Source organism: Papio anubis, chromosome 5 (assembly GCF_008728515.1).
Source record: "Papio anubis isolate 15944 chromosome 5, Panubis1.0, whole genome shotgun sequence".
NCBI classification, from domain to species: domain Eukaryota; kingdom Metazoa; phylum Chordata; class Mammalia; order Primates; family Cercopithecidae; genus Papio; species Papio anubis.
Window position 1 is genome coordinate 51,052,360 of NC_044980.1, and position 15,400 is coordinate 51,067,759.

At 39.8% G+C, this 15,400-nt stretch overlaps 1 long non-coding RNA gene across 1 annotated transcript in view; it reads left to right on the top strand.

Annotated features, from left to right (window-relative positions):
- LOC103885106 overlaps positions 1–14,642 on the top strand; it is a 30,470-nt gene extending 15,828 nt beyond the window's left edge. The window contains exon 4 of the long non-coding RNA XR_001903393.3: positions 12,731–14,642. This is a non-coding gene — a long non-coding RNA (uncharacterized LOC103885106). The remainder of the gene's footprint in view (positions 1–12,730) is intronic.
- The last annotated feature ends 758 nt before the right edge of the window (positions 14,643–15,400 follow it).

Genomic DNA, 15,400 nt, shown 5'->3' on the forward strand with positions numbered 1-15,400 from the left:
GGGTTTGGATTTAAACACATAACATTCAGTTCCATAACACATGTGCATAATTCTCCCACCCTCAGAGAATAGCTAAAGTGGTCATGGAGGCTGCTCTCAATGTTCTAATGCCAGGTTTTCTCTTGTTAACATCTCTTTCACCCAGCTACTCCCCTTTAAATTATATCCCACATCTAACTGCTTCTGGCCACCTCCACTGCTCTAGTTCTGGTCCAAGCTGCTAGCAGGGCCGACCTGCAGTATTGCAACAGCCTCACTGTTGGGCTTTCTGCCCCTGCCCACTTTAGTCAATTATTGCACTGCAGCCAAAGGCAAGAATATAGCAAGTATCCCACTTTTGGGTGTTTAATCTTGTTAATATGTAAGTCAGAACAGGTCACTCCTCTGCTTTAAACCCCCAGGGGTTCCCCATTTCACTCACCAGAAATCAGGCACCTTCAAAGGCTTTTAAAACTCTGCATAAACTGACTCTTCATTATTTCTCTGTCTTCATCTACTACTAGGTTCCCCCTTGACCACATGTGCCACATCCTGGCCACCTCCTTGCTGATCCAAAAATATGGTCATGCTCTTGCCTCAGGGCCTTTGCACATTCCTCTGTCTGAAGCTCTTCCTCCCAAATGTCCCCACAACACAACTTACTCCCTCCTTCCCTTGGGGATTTACTCCACTGTCACCCTTCCAATCAGTCCTACCCTGACATCCCTACTTAATATGGTGATGCTCCCCCCATTCCTTATCCCCCCACCCCTGCCTTATATCCTCCATGGTACTGCCAGCATGCTGTGTTGTGTTTATTTTAGAATGCTTGATCAATGAGGGGAAGGACTTTTGATTCCTTTTTTGCTGCTGTATTCTCAGTGCTTAGAACAGAGACTGGCATTTGGAAGGCTCTTAGAAATATTTGTTAATTAGATTAATGAAATGGGGAACAGCAAGTTCTTTCTTGCACGAAGGTACAGGAGATGACGTGCCTTATATACTCTCTTTCCTTCATCCCTTACCCTTAATCCCTTCTCAGCTTACATGTACTGCTTAGTTCTTAAATCTGATATTTCTTGGAAGTGACATGACCAGGGACCACATTCTAGTTGCAGTCTGCAGTGTTAGTTCTTGGACTAAAATGGCACACCTAGCGTTGCAGAACACAGCATTTCGGTAGCGGCAAATCCATTTTAATGTCTTTTCTGTGTCTTGAGCATATTTGTATGGCTGGCATTCCTAGGTCACCTTAGAACAGTTCTCCCTGTTTGAGAAGCCATTATTGAAATTTGGGATTCAGTGTCTTGAAGGTCCATGACAAATACCGAAGACAGTCTCCCTGCATTTTGTAGGTATTTTTAGGTTAGGCCTACTCCCTCAGTGAAGCACTGTTATCATAATGTAGGTGCATGGATTTCAGCTACATACTTGTCAAAAGAGTGATATTTCCTATATTCTGATCTACTTCTTGCCTGGATAACCCATTGACAGGATGAAGAAGGCATTGGTAATAAGTAACTGGAATAGTTTGAGTAAGACTCTGAAAGAAAGGCCCACAAGAGGAATATGTTTTGAAGGGAAAGTGGGAGCAGGTCAGAAGCTTAGGGTATAAATCAAGCCGATTGGGGCAGCCAGGCAATAGCCTGGCACTAATTGCCAAGCCTGGCACTTCACAAATATCACAGAACACATGATGAGCCAAGCACTTTACAACTGACTTAGGCTAACGTCTTCATTGAGGAAAATGAGGGCCTTAAAGGCGGAAGTAGCTGGGCAGCAGGACAGGCACTGAAATTAAACTTCCAAGTTTTGCTCAGGGCCCGCTGATCCAGAGTAGAGGCAACGTGACACCTCAGACTAGCTCAGGGTCTGCCTACAGTGTGGTAGGACCATGGAAGTCTGGCAAATCCCTGCAGGGAAAGAAGGGATCCCAGGTTTCAGTGGGCTCTGAGTGCATCTTCCCAAGCAAAGCTGTCAGGCCACATCCCAGACTGCAGTTCATCTCCTTAAGGCTAAGATGAAGGTTGAGCAAGGGATGGTGCAATTCTGGGTTGGGGAGGTTGAGGACCTTCAGGTGAAACAATGGCTTAGGTGGAAACGCTCTCAAAGTCAGAGCTGCTTGCAGTTAATGTTCCTGCTGCAGCTGTTCTAGACAATGGTACTGAAAGGCTGAGTGTGGGTGAGTTCTTTCTTGACCCTGACTATGTGAAGGGCCTCTTTTTAAATGTTTTGGACTTCATCATCATGCTTTGCACATTAGCATTCTTGAATCTTCTATTTTTGGTGACTTCTAGCCAACAACAAGCCCTCTCATTTCTACACAATTGCCTCATGGCTTGAGTTGAAATCCCACATAGCAGAGGCAGGGGTGGTATTCTTGCTTCACAAGGGCTTATTTTCTGTCCATGCAACTCCCTTCAGTGTGTCAGCTCTGGGCTTGCCCCTCTGCTACTCCAGCCTCCTGGTTAAGCAGCCTGCTTTGTTCTGTGGTTTCTGTTGACACAGGACAGATAGTAAGGACACTGCAGCTTTGTGGATAAAGGAAGAACAAAAACTTTAAGAGAATGTCCCCATTAGTGCAGATCTCCTTGTCTCACCAACTCCCTTTACAGCCCAGTGACTTTCATGGCCCAAAGCTGTCAAAAGGCTTCTCCAGAAAGATGAAACAAGCCTGGACAGGGCCAGGATTGGCAGACATCAGTTTAGTATTCTCCGGATGTTCTTTAGTAACATTGCAAGATCTGAGCTGGATTTGCTAGAGCTCTTCTCAGATTATCCTTATCTTTAAAGGCTTCAAATCAAGGCAACACAGCTACAAAGAAGAAACTCTGGTATTGGGCTTCAGAGGTCTATTTTAACGTGTTCTTTATTAACATGTTGTTTTCTGACCAATTCCAAGGTGGTATGGTTTGGATCTGTGTCCCCACCCAAATCTCATGTTCAGTTGTAATCCCCATCATTGGAGGTGAGGCCTGGTGGGAGGTGACTGGATCATGGGGGCAGTGTTCTCATGAATAAGGTAGCACCATCCTCCCTGTGCTGATCTCATGATAGTGAATGAGTGAGTTATCACGAGATGTGGTTGTTTAAAAGTGTGTACCCCCCACCCCTGTCTAGGACCTGCTACTGCCATGTAAGAAGCCTGCTCCCACTTTGCCTTCTGCCATGAGTAAAAACTCCCCAAGGCCTCCCCGGAAGCAGATTCTGCCATGGTTCCTGTGCAGCCTGTGGAGCAGCGAGCCAATTAAACCTCTTTTCTTTATAAATTACCCTGTCTCAGGTATTTCTTTATAGCAGCGTGAGAAAGAACAAATACACAAGGAAAACCCAAAGATGACTAAACGTCAAAGACTAGGTTTTTAATGAAATAGGAAAGTAATAGAGATAAATCATCCGAAACGAGAAAGATAAAAGTCAATTTAAGAAAGTTCTTTAAGTCCATGAGGGGGATTATCCGGAAGTTGGGGCTTTGTCATTTTCAATTCCATTTAGGGACAAAGTAAAAAGAAAATGGCTCATATTAATAGAGTGATTCAATGTAAAAGAGCTTATTTAATACTTAGAGAGGTTCCTGGGACATACTATTGGATTTCTTTCTTTAGTGATATATTGATATATAGATTTAATGCAATCCTGGAATAGGTAACAATCTTGAAAAAGAAGAATAAAGCTGGAGGACTCACACTTCCAGACTTCAAAACTTACTACAAGGCTGTAGTCACCCAGACAGTGTGATACTGGCATAAGAATAGACTTACGAACAAAATTGAGAGTCCAGAAAGAAACCCATACATTATACCACAAGTTGTTAATGCATCCATCTGTTCATAGACATTTGGGTTGCTTCTAGTTTTTGGCTATTACAAGTAAGACTTGTGTGAACATTTGTGTACAAGTCTTTATATGAACATGCTGTCATTTCTCACGGGAGTGGAATGGCTTTGTCATATAGTAAGTATATGTTTAACCTTTTTTTTGCATTTTTTATTGTGACAAAAAATATATAAGTTTGCTATTTTAGCCATTTTGAAGTGTATAGTTCAGAAGTGTTAAGTATATTCACATTGTTGTGACATATAATAGATATTCAGATTTCTCATCTTGCAAATCAGATACTCTATAGCCATTAAGCAGCATCTCTCCTTTTCCTCCTCCTCCCCATCCCCTGGTAACTACTATTCTACTCTGTTTCTATGAATTTGACAACTTTACATACCTCATATAAGTGGAATCACAGTATCTGTCTTTTTGTGACTGGCTTATTTCACTTAGTATAATGTTCTCAAGGTTCATTCATGTCATAACATGTGACAGAATTTCCTTTCTTATAAAGTTGAATAATATTCCATTGTCTGTTTATATCACATTTTGTTTATCCATCTACCCATCCGTGGACATTGAGGATGCTTCACCTCTTGGCTATTGTGAATAGTGTTGCTATAAACATGGGTGTGGAAATATCTGTTAGTATACAATTACTTCTTAAGAAACTGCTAAACTCTTCCCTAAAGTGGATGTACCAAATTTTATTCATACACAACAGTGTATGAAAGTTTCAGTTCTTCCATATCCTCATCATTTGGGTGTGGTCAGTCTTATTAACTTTAGCTATTCTAATAAGTGTGTAGTGGTATCTCATTGCAACTTTAATTTGCACTTCCCTAATGACTAATGATGTTGAGCATTTTTTCACGTGCTTATTGCTATCTTTGTATCTTCTCTGGGAAGACTGAGGACATTTAGGTGAAACAATGACTTGGGTGAAAACTCGGAAAGTCAGAGCTACTTGTGAAGTTTCCTGCTTCAGCTGTTCTAGACAATGGTACTAAAGGGATGAGTGTGGGTGTGCTCTTTCTTGACACTGACTATGATAATGACCCTCTTTTTAAATGTTTTGGGCTTTATCATCTATTCAATCTTTTGTGCATTTTTGAAATCGGGTTGTTTACTTTCTTACTATTGAGCTTGCGAGTTCTTTATAGAGTCTTGATTCAAGTCCTTTATCAGATTTATGACATCTGATATGATTTCAAATCTTTTCTCCTGGTTTGTTGCCTGTCTTTTCATTCTCTTAACAACACACTCAAAAATCAGAAGTTTTAAGTTTTATAAAATTCAAACGATCAATTTTTAAAAATGAGTCATACATTTGGTGCCATATCCAAGAAATCTTTGTGTAATGCAAGATCGCAAAGATTTTTCCTGTGTTTCCTTCTGGAAGTTTTGTACTTGTGGGTTTCATCTTTAGGCCTATGATCCATTTAAATTAACTTTGGTATGTTGTGCAGAATGTGGATCAAAATTTATATTTTTTCATGTGGTTATTTAATTATTACAGCATATTTTGTTGTAAAAAACTGTTCTTTCTCCACTGAATTGCCTTTGTAATTTTGTTGAAAGTTGGTTGTCCATATGTGTGTGAGTCTATTTCTGAACTCTCCATTCTGTTCTGTTGACCTATCTTTACACCATTGCCACACTGTTTTGATTACTGTAGCTTTACAAATTAAAATCAGAAAGCATTAGTCCTTCAATGCTGTTCTTGTTTTTCAAAGTTGCTTTGCTTATTCTAGGTCCTTTGTACTTTTATACAAATTTTAAAATCAACTTATCAATTTCTACAAAAATAGCCTACTGGAATTTTAATTGAGATTGCATTGAATCTATAAGTCATTTTAGGAAGAACTGATGTCTTACCAGTATTGAGTCTTCTGACTCATGAATATGCTATAGCTCTCCATTTATTTCAAAATTTATTTTTCTCAACCACGTTTTATAGTTTTATTTCATATATCTTCCACATATTTTATCAGATTTACCCTTATGCATTTCATATTTTTGATGCTAATAATGGTAATTTAAAAATTTTATATTTCCAAATATTCATTGCTAAGCTGGTCTGGGTTTCAACTTTTAAATTTGTCTTATTAGATAGTTCTGTATCCTCTCTCATTACTACTGGGTGAGCAGCTAAAGGGTGCTTATTTATTTTTAGAAACATATTGGCCAAATCCTACTTGCTTGGGCCTGGGAAAGGAAAGATTGGACCTGAGTCTGTTTTCACTACCTCCGTGCAGGCAGAATCCTTCCCTGATACCCTTGTATAAAGACAATACTTCCATGTGGTTCTTTTCTGGAGCCTTCCGATTCTCTGCCATCCAAACAAAACCCACAGAGACTGAGCTCCTGGCACAACTGTGACCACTGTGCTAATCACTTGGCTTTGGCTACTGAAGGTCATAGAGCTGCCTGGAAGGAAATGGGGCACAGACGGCAGGTGGCCCTGCCAGAGCAGCTGAAAAAGTGCTCTATTTGTGACAGATTGTACATCACGAACCATAGTGACAGCACAGCATACCTGTCAGCCCCATGGCAGGCCGATTAGGTTAATTACGGTTTTTGTCTTCAAGCATAATTGCTAGAACTGTCAGCAACATCAGTGATGCTAAAATGAAGAATCATATTTAGAGAGTGACACAGAAGTTCCAAAAGAATGCTTGTGCAAACGTAGAAGGCTAAGAGGCAGTGGATTCATTTCAACCCCAGAACAACCTGATTCAAAAATATTGGGGGAAAAAAGCAATCATGTTCAGTGGAGTTTATAGTGCTCTGAAAGCATATCTGAGTAACATACAGATGATACCTTGGAGGTTATCTTAGGAGTCCTACAGGTAAGTCTCAGGGAGATAATTCTTTTCCAAAAGCACCAGAGCTACAGACTGTTTAAGAACAGAACACGTGGAGTTTTAATTACTAATGTGCTTGGCACAGTGGCTGCCCACAAGGACTCCAGAGGCAAAGTAGGAAGTTTCACAGAGTGCATCATTGACTTTTAAACCTTAGACCGAGGATTAAAATATTTATTTTAAGTAGAATTGGAAGTGTTAACTTAGTGCAATTGCAGAAGCAACAGCAAGGCATCCATGCCTCCAGCCAACTATGCTCATCCATGCCTGGGATTTCAAAAATTCCTTTGGTTCTTTGACAACTACTGAGATTCTGATACCTTGAATGGGAAAATAAGTCATTAGGCCTTATCAGTTATTTACATGTTGTGAATGTACCCCAGTGTGAAAGAACTGATCCTAAAGCATTTTATTCTGGCCCTTGGAGAATATAGTATAAGGGAGATCAAAGAACCTGAAGTGAGTGAAGAGAAGTGAGAGGGAACAAAGGCATTTTTATAAAAGATGGAGAGATGAAGAGACTAAAGACTCTAATTCAAATTTCACATAGGAACACATCAAAGTGAAACAGAAAAGTTCTCTGACCCCATCGCAGGATGTATGACAGGGATACTGTTCATTTATTTGGTCACCATGCCCAAATCCCTTAAGGAAGGAGGAGCATGCAGGTGAGCTGGGGTGAGTGCTTTTGGGCTCTGGCCCCACAGCAGTGCTGGGGTGTTGCAATGCTCCTTTAGCCCTGTCGTCCAGGGATGGCTTAAGTGTTAAACAGTGAAGAGTCAGTGTGACAGCCTTTCTGAGTTCCTGCACCCCGTGGGTCCTGAATTCTTGTCCAGCATCCAAGAAGAATCAGGATGATAAATGCAAGGATTTTACTGAGTGATGGAGGTGGCTTTCAATGAAATGGGGGAGCTGGAGAGGGGATGGAGTGGGAAGATGATCTTTCCCTGGAGTTTGGCTGTCCCATGACCTAACTCATCTATGACTGTCCCCAGCTAAACTTCTCTCGACATTCTCCTCCCGACATTCAGATGCTTCCTCTCTTTTCTCCTTCTCTGCCTTGCCACTCTGCTGCTCTGCCTTTCTCCTGCTCTTCTGCTCATGGAGCCTGGGGTTTGAGGTTTACATGGGTACAGGATAGGGGGACATGGTGGGCCAAAATACAACATTTGCGCATGAAAACAAGAATGCCTGTTCTCATTTAGGGCTGCAGGTCCAGACTTGAGGGTGGAGCCCTCGCCAGGGACCCCACCCTCTAGCCTCCTGTTCGTATCAAAGTTTCAAAGGACACTATCAAGAAAGTGAAAAGACAACCCACAAAATGAGAGAAAATCATATCTGCTAAGGATCTAGTATCCAGAATATATGAAAAATTCTTACAACTCAACAACAAAAAGATCAAAAACCTGGTTAAAAAATAGGCAAAGGACTTGAACGAACATTTCCTAAAAGAAGATATACAAATGGCCAGTAAGCACATGAAAATAGTGCCTAATATTGTTGATCATTAAGAAAACACAAATCAAAATCACAACAAGGTGCTACTTCACAGCCACCAGAATGTCTATAATCAAGAAAACAAAAGTTAACAAGTATTGACAAGGATGTGGAGAAATTGGAACTCTCATACATTGCTGATGGGAATGTAAGATAGTGCAGCCCCTATGGAATATAGTTTGGAGGTTCCTCAAAAAGTTAAACATGGAATTACCATATGACTCAGAAATTCTATTGCTAGGCTTTATATATGAAAGAATTGAAAACAGATGCTCCAAAAAAAAAACCTTGTGCATGAATGTTCACAGCAGCACAATTCACAATATCCAAAAGGTCTAAGCAACCCAAATGTTCATCAACTACTGAATGGATAAATAAAATGTGGTATATCTATGCAGGGGAGCATTACAGTCATTAAAAGGAAAAAAGTACCAATACATGCTACAACATGAATGCCCTTTCAAAACATTATGATAAGTGAAAGAAGCAAGACGCAAAAGGCCATATATTGTATGATTCTAGTTTTATGAAATGTCCAGAATAGGCAAATCTATAGAAATGGAAAGCGTATTAGTGGTTTCCAGGGGCTAGAATAAAGGGGCAATGAGGAGTGACTGCTTAAGGAGCCTGGGGCTTCCTTATATAGTGAAGAAAAGTGTTCTGGAACTAGATAGTGGTGATGTTTGCATAATCTTGTGAACGTACTGAAAACCACTAAATTGTACACTGTAAAACACTTAAAATGGTAAATCTTATGTTATGTGAATTTTATCTCAATTAAAAAATAAATAAGCCACATAGAAGCTCCAGGCACATTTTGGTTAATTCTAGGAAAGCCCAATCTTTGCAAGTGACCATTCGTGGAGAGGCAATCCAGTGTTATGGGTGATGTCTAGAGAATATGTCACCAGCCCAGTTTCTGTAAAGAATAGTTAGGCAACAGAGTTTCAAAAGTGTAACTCTTTTTTTTATCATTCCTGCTGTATTGTCAGACTGCAATGTAGGAATCAGAAGCTGAGTAAAAGAAGACAGGAAAGGGAAACAAATTTCCAACATAAGAAACATAAATGCTCTGAAGCTGAGTTAAAGCCTGAATCATAAGAATTTGTCATAGTCAAAGAAAGTGCCAGGTATCAGACCTCAATATGGAACAAGCAGAGACAGGCTTATCATCCACCCCTTTTTTTCTGTCATCTACAACTTCAAGTCCTTGAGCTTTAAAGTACACACATCTTTAATCAAGCCAGCAATATACATGTATTTCATAATCTGAAAAGTTATTTGAATTTTGCCCAGATATTAGAAAGTTTCAGCAGTTGATTTCTTCCTCTCTCCCCTTTTCTAGTCATGGTTGAGATTTTTTTTTTTTTTTAGTTAGGAAAAACAAAATGGAATTCAATACAGCTGAACCAGAGAGAAAGGCCATGACAAGCGCTTTGACTAAATTTGATGATGAAACTAGTGATCCCATAATAACTGAATCTCTAATGATAAACCACAGTTAAAGGCATTATATAAAAAGATTTTGTTTTGTTTTTACCTGAAAACTCATTTGGCTAGACCACAATAGGTCAAGGGTCATGAATTTGGTGCTTATATGGGTCTCTTAGTTTCTCTCTTTCATGGCCTCAAACTGTCCCCTTAGGCAGCCATCTTGAAAACATCACCAGGTGAGTTTACTATCCAAACTGGAAGAAAGAACATATTCAAGTCTTTTTGCTTCCATTCTGTCCTCTAAGGAGCTAGAAGTCATCACTCCATTCTAACAGCAAGTAAAAGACTGAACAAATTGAAAAAATCAAGAACCCTTAACTTTTCTTAGATTCATCGGAGAAGTGAGGTCATAGGGAAAATCATTGCCCTCAAAATTGGACAGAATGTTCTCTCCAGGTAAATACTGAGAATCTTAATTTAACTGGAGCAGAAACCTTAGAGCAGAAAACTCTGTGGGAACCAGTGCTGGGTAGGAAAACTTAAATTATAATTGAAAAATGGTTGGAGGCTCAGGGTGGACAAGTCTGAGAGTTAAAAAGTTTAGGGAGACTGAGGATTAGAGAGAGATCTCCTGTATTTTTGTGAGTTTTACCTCCAGGAGCTCAACCAGGTCTTCACAGTGAATAATGGTGAAAAATTATCTCATGCTTCCAGCCTGGGAAGGAGGAAGTAACAATTTTGAAAAATGCCAGGGGATTCTGTTCTTCTGAATAAGGCCTGCCCTCAGGATAACCTATTTTATGAGAGCCGAAACTATTGTGGGTTTTTTGTTTGTTTGTTTTAGTTTTTGTTTTTGCAGAGTTTAACTGACCTGGGGGAAAGGAAATACTCAATTCTGACCCCCTCCAGTCTTCCACGTGGGAAAAGGAAAATATGCAGTATCAACCCAATTACCCATCCTGCCCCAACTGAGGATGGAGCCGGGTGGGGTCACTAAGGATTATTTGTGAAGTTCACAGAGGCACAGGCTCACTAAACGATTGAGACCTAATCATAGGACTGTTGAACACTACCCCCTCCTCACACCTTACTACCACCTTACTAAAGACCTATTTACAGCAGTTCCTCTTACCCGGTACATCATGTCTGGTTATCAAGGCATAATAAAAGCAAAAACACAGTGTGAAGAGAGAGAGAGAGCAAGCATCAGATACAGACTTGGATGTGGGAAGGATGCCAGAATTAGACTGAATTTAAAACAACTATGATTACTAAGAGAAGTGATGGGTAAAGTAGACAATATACAAGAACAGATGGACAATGTAAGCACAGAGATGGACATTCTAGAAAAGAATGAAAAAGCAATACTGGACATTAAAAACACTGTGACAGAAATGAAGACTGTCTTTGATGGGCTCTTTAGTAGACTGTAAGTGGCTGGGGAAAGAATCTCTGAGCTTAAGGTTATCTCAATTTAAATGTACAAACTGAAAAGCAAAAGGAAAAAGATATGAAAAAACAAAACCACAGAACAAAATATCCAATTACTATGGGACAACTACAAAAGGGATAACATACATGCAATGGAAATACCAGAAGGAGAATGAAGGGAGAAAGGAATTGAAGAAATATTTGAACCAATAATGACTGAGAATTTATCCAAATTAATGTCAAACACCAAACCAAAAATCCAGAAAGCTCAGAAAATATCAAGCAGGATAAATGTCAAAATAAACTAGACCTAGATGTTTACTGTATTCAAGCTGAAGAAAATAAAAGATAAAAAAAATCTTGAAAGAAGTCGTTGGAAAAAAATGTCTTACTGGTGACGGTAGAGGAACAAATACAAGAATTATATCTGACTTTTCAGAAATTTTGCAAGCAAAAATAGAATGGAGTGAAATATATAAAGTGCTGAGAGAAAAACCCAGCAATGTAGAATTCTGTACACTGTGACATTAACTTTTAAAAAGTGAAGGAGAAAAGAAGACTTTGTCAGACAAAAATTGAGAGCATTTGTTGTCAGTGGAATTGCCTTGTAATAAATATTGAAAGAAGGCTAGGCGCAGTGTCTCACGCCTGTAGTTCCAGCACTTTAGGGGGCCGAGGTGGGTGGATTGCTTGAGCTCAGGAGTTCAAGATGAGCCTGGGCAACATGGTGAAACCTTGTCTCTACAAAAAATATAAAAAATTGGCTGGGCATTGTGGTGCATGGCTGTACTACTCAGGAGGCTGAGGTCGGGGGATCACTTAAGCCTGGGAGGTCGAGGCTGCAGTGACCTGTGTTCGTGTCACTGCACTCCAGCCTGGGCAACAGAATGAGACATTGTCAAAAAAAGAAATTATTCAGAGAGAGGAAAAATGATATAAGTCAGAAACTTAGATCTATATGAATAAAGGAAGAGCATCAGAAAAGGAGTAAGTGAAGGTAAAATAAAAACTTTTATCTTTCTTATTAATAATAATAGCAACAATGTATTTATGTATGTATTATGTGTATCAAGGGATAGGAGAGAGGAATTATGTTTTGTTTTGTTTTTTTTTTTTTTTGAGATGGAGTCTTGCTCTGTTGCCCAGGCTGGAGTGCAGTGGCATGATCTCGGCTCACTGCAACCTCTGCCTCCCGGGTTCATGCCATTCTCCTGCCTCAGCCTCCCGAGTACCTGGGACTACACGCACCTGCCACCACCCCTGGCTGATTTTTTGTATTTTTAGTAGAGACAGGGTTTCACTGTGTTAGCCAGGAGGGTCTTGATCTCCTGACCTCGTGATCTGCTTGCCTCGGCCTCCCAAAATACTGGGATTACAGGCGTGAGCCACCACAGTGTACTTTTGTATTATAAAGTACACTGCCCATGAAATGGTGTAGTGATATTTGAAAGTGGACTTGGATTAGTCATAAATGTATATTGCAAATTCTAGGGCAACCGCTAAAAAAAGGAAAGAAGTATGGTTGAGAAAGGCAGGAAAATGGAATCACATAAGATGCTCAATTAAAACCAGGAAAGGCAGAAAAAGAGTATAAGACAAGAATAGGAAAAAAGAACAAAGCAACAAACAGAAAACAGTAATAAATATGGGAAATATTAATCCAGCTCTATCAGTAATCACTCTCAATATCAATGGTCTAGGGCAGGAGGAGCGGCACCAGCCAGCATCAGGAAGGCTCTAGGCATGCCTCAGCCCACAGGCACCCGGCACGTGTTTTCCATGTCAAGATGCCCAAGAGGAAGGTGAGCTCAACTGAAGGGATGGTGAAGGAAGAGCCCAGGCGGAGATTGGTGCGTTGTCAACTAAACTTGCTCTTGCAAAAGCAGAAACAAGGCCAAAAAAGGCAGAGGGAAGGATAAACCTTCGGACAAAATAAAGTGCAAACAAAAGGGCAAAGGGGAGCAAAGGGAAAACAGGCTAATCTAAAAACTAAAGACGATTTACCTGCAGAAAATGGAGAAACTAAACCAAGGAGAATCCAGCCTCTGATGAAGCAGTAGAGAAAGAAGTACAGTCTGATTAACATAATATACCATGTCTTACTAGTGGTCCCTGTCTCCCTTCTTGTACAATCCAGAGAAATATTTTTATTAACTATTTTGTAAATGCAAGTTTTTAGTAGCTGTAGGGACACTTTTAAGAAGGAGAGAATCCCACCAGAAAATAGTATAGGATTTTGAATTACATAGGCTTTGATTGTCTTGAATATCACCTTAACATGCCATAGATTTTTTTTTTATCCTGTAATACAAAGCATGCCAAGTGGCAATGTGGAGTCACAGCCCTGATTTAATGTCCTGAACATTTTAAATTGTTTCTGTTCTCCTGTTGTTTCTTAATAGATTGTTTCCTAAAGAAAATCACTCCTTGATCATGACTCTCCCTGTCAGAATTGTGTGCCCTCGGTAACATCTTTGGTTATGGTAGTCCTGTTTTCGTAAAAACTTTGTTAATGGGACAGATTGAAAATTTGAGTACTTAGTGTATATGATACTAAATTGTGAATTAGTGGGACTTATGTAACAGCTTATCAACATGAAGATACTGGTACTTGATATTTTCTTAAGGACCATTTGCCTCTAAATTTTAAGCTGTAAGGTCACTGGAATAACTGCTTAAAAAAAGAATTACAATATATGACTTTTTAGATGTTCAGTATGTATGTTAAGAGTTGTGTACAAATTGAAATGCCTGTGTACTGATCCTCAGCACAACCAATAAAATCTCCATTACAAAAAGTCCCCAATATCGATGGTCTGAATGCACAAATTAAAAGATAAAGGTATCAGAGTAGATTTTTAAAAAAGATCTAACTATATGTTATCTATAAGAAACCCATTAAAGAAGTTTATGGATTAAAAGTAAAGAGATGGAGAAAGATTTGCCATGTAAATACTAACCAAAAGAAAGAAGGAGTAACTATGTATTAATTTTAGATACAGCAGACTTCAGATCAAGGAACTTATCAGAGATAAAGACGGACATTATGTAATGACAAAGAGATAATTCTTCAAGATAACAATCCTTTATGTATATGCATCTAACAACACAGCATCAAAATATATGAGGAAAACACTAATAGAAATGCCAAGAGTAATAAATGAATCCACTATTATAGTTGGAGACTTTAACATCACTCTATCAGATATGACCAGATCCAGCAGGCAGATAATCATTGAGGACATATAGCTGAATTCAACAACACCATCTATCAATTGCATATAGTTGACATCTACAGACTCCTTCATAATAGCAGAATACAGATTCTTCTGAAGCTCACATGGAACACTCACCAAGACTGACCACACTCTGGGCCAGCAAACAAATCTTAAGAAACTTAAAATAATACAAATCATACAATGGTTGCTTTCAGGCCTCAGTGCAATTAAAACTACATATCAGTAACAGAAAGACAGCCAGAAAATCTCAAAATATGTGAAGAACACACTTCTAAGTAACACATCAGTCAAAGAAATCTCAAGACAAAGTTTAAAATATTTTTGAACTAAATGAGAATAAAAATGCAAGTCATCAAAATTTGTAGGATGCAGTAAAAGCAGTGCTTAGAAGGAAATTTACAGTCTTGAATGCATATATTAGAAAAGAAGAAAGTTCTAAAATCAATCATCTAAGCTTCCACCTTAGGAAACTAGAAAAAGGAGAGCAAATTAATCCAAAATAAGCAGAAGAAAATAAATCATAAAATTGAAGATGAAATTTAAAATAGGAAATCAGTAGAGAAGATAAATTTAAAAAGAATCAGCCTCTGGTCGCCTCAGATACTATGAAACCCAAAGGCTGGAATGGCTAAGTCACCCAAACAGCAGCGATAGCACCCCATCCCCCCGGCCCCGCCCCGCTCCCTCTGGGCGTACCATGTTGGGGGAATTTAGCTCTCTGTCCGCTGGAGAGCTTGAGCGGGGGTGACTGGAGGCCCCAGTTGGAAGGTCCCACCCAGTGAGGAGGAACGGGATCTGGCACCTGCTTAAATCAGCAGCCAGGCCACGTTTTGGTAGAGCAGCTGTGCTGTGCTGGGGAATCCCTTCCACCCTGGATTGGCTCAGACTCTCCAAAACCTGAAAGCTGGAATGACTAAGGCATCGGAACAGCCAAGATGTCACCCCCCTGCAGAGTTTCTTTTTAGGGGGCTGCAATGCCGGCTGGAATTCCAAGCCAATGGGTCTTACCTGGGTCTTACCTTGGTCTTACCTTGTGTGGAAGTAGGATCTGCGGGCTGTTGCTGCTCAGCTCCCGGAATTCAGGCTCCTTCCTAGAAATATGTGTGGGGGTCTAACCTTCCACTCTGCAGG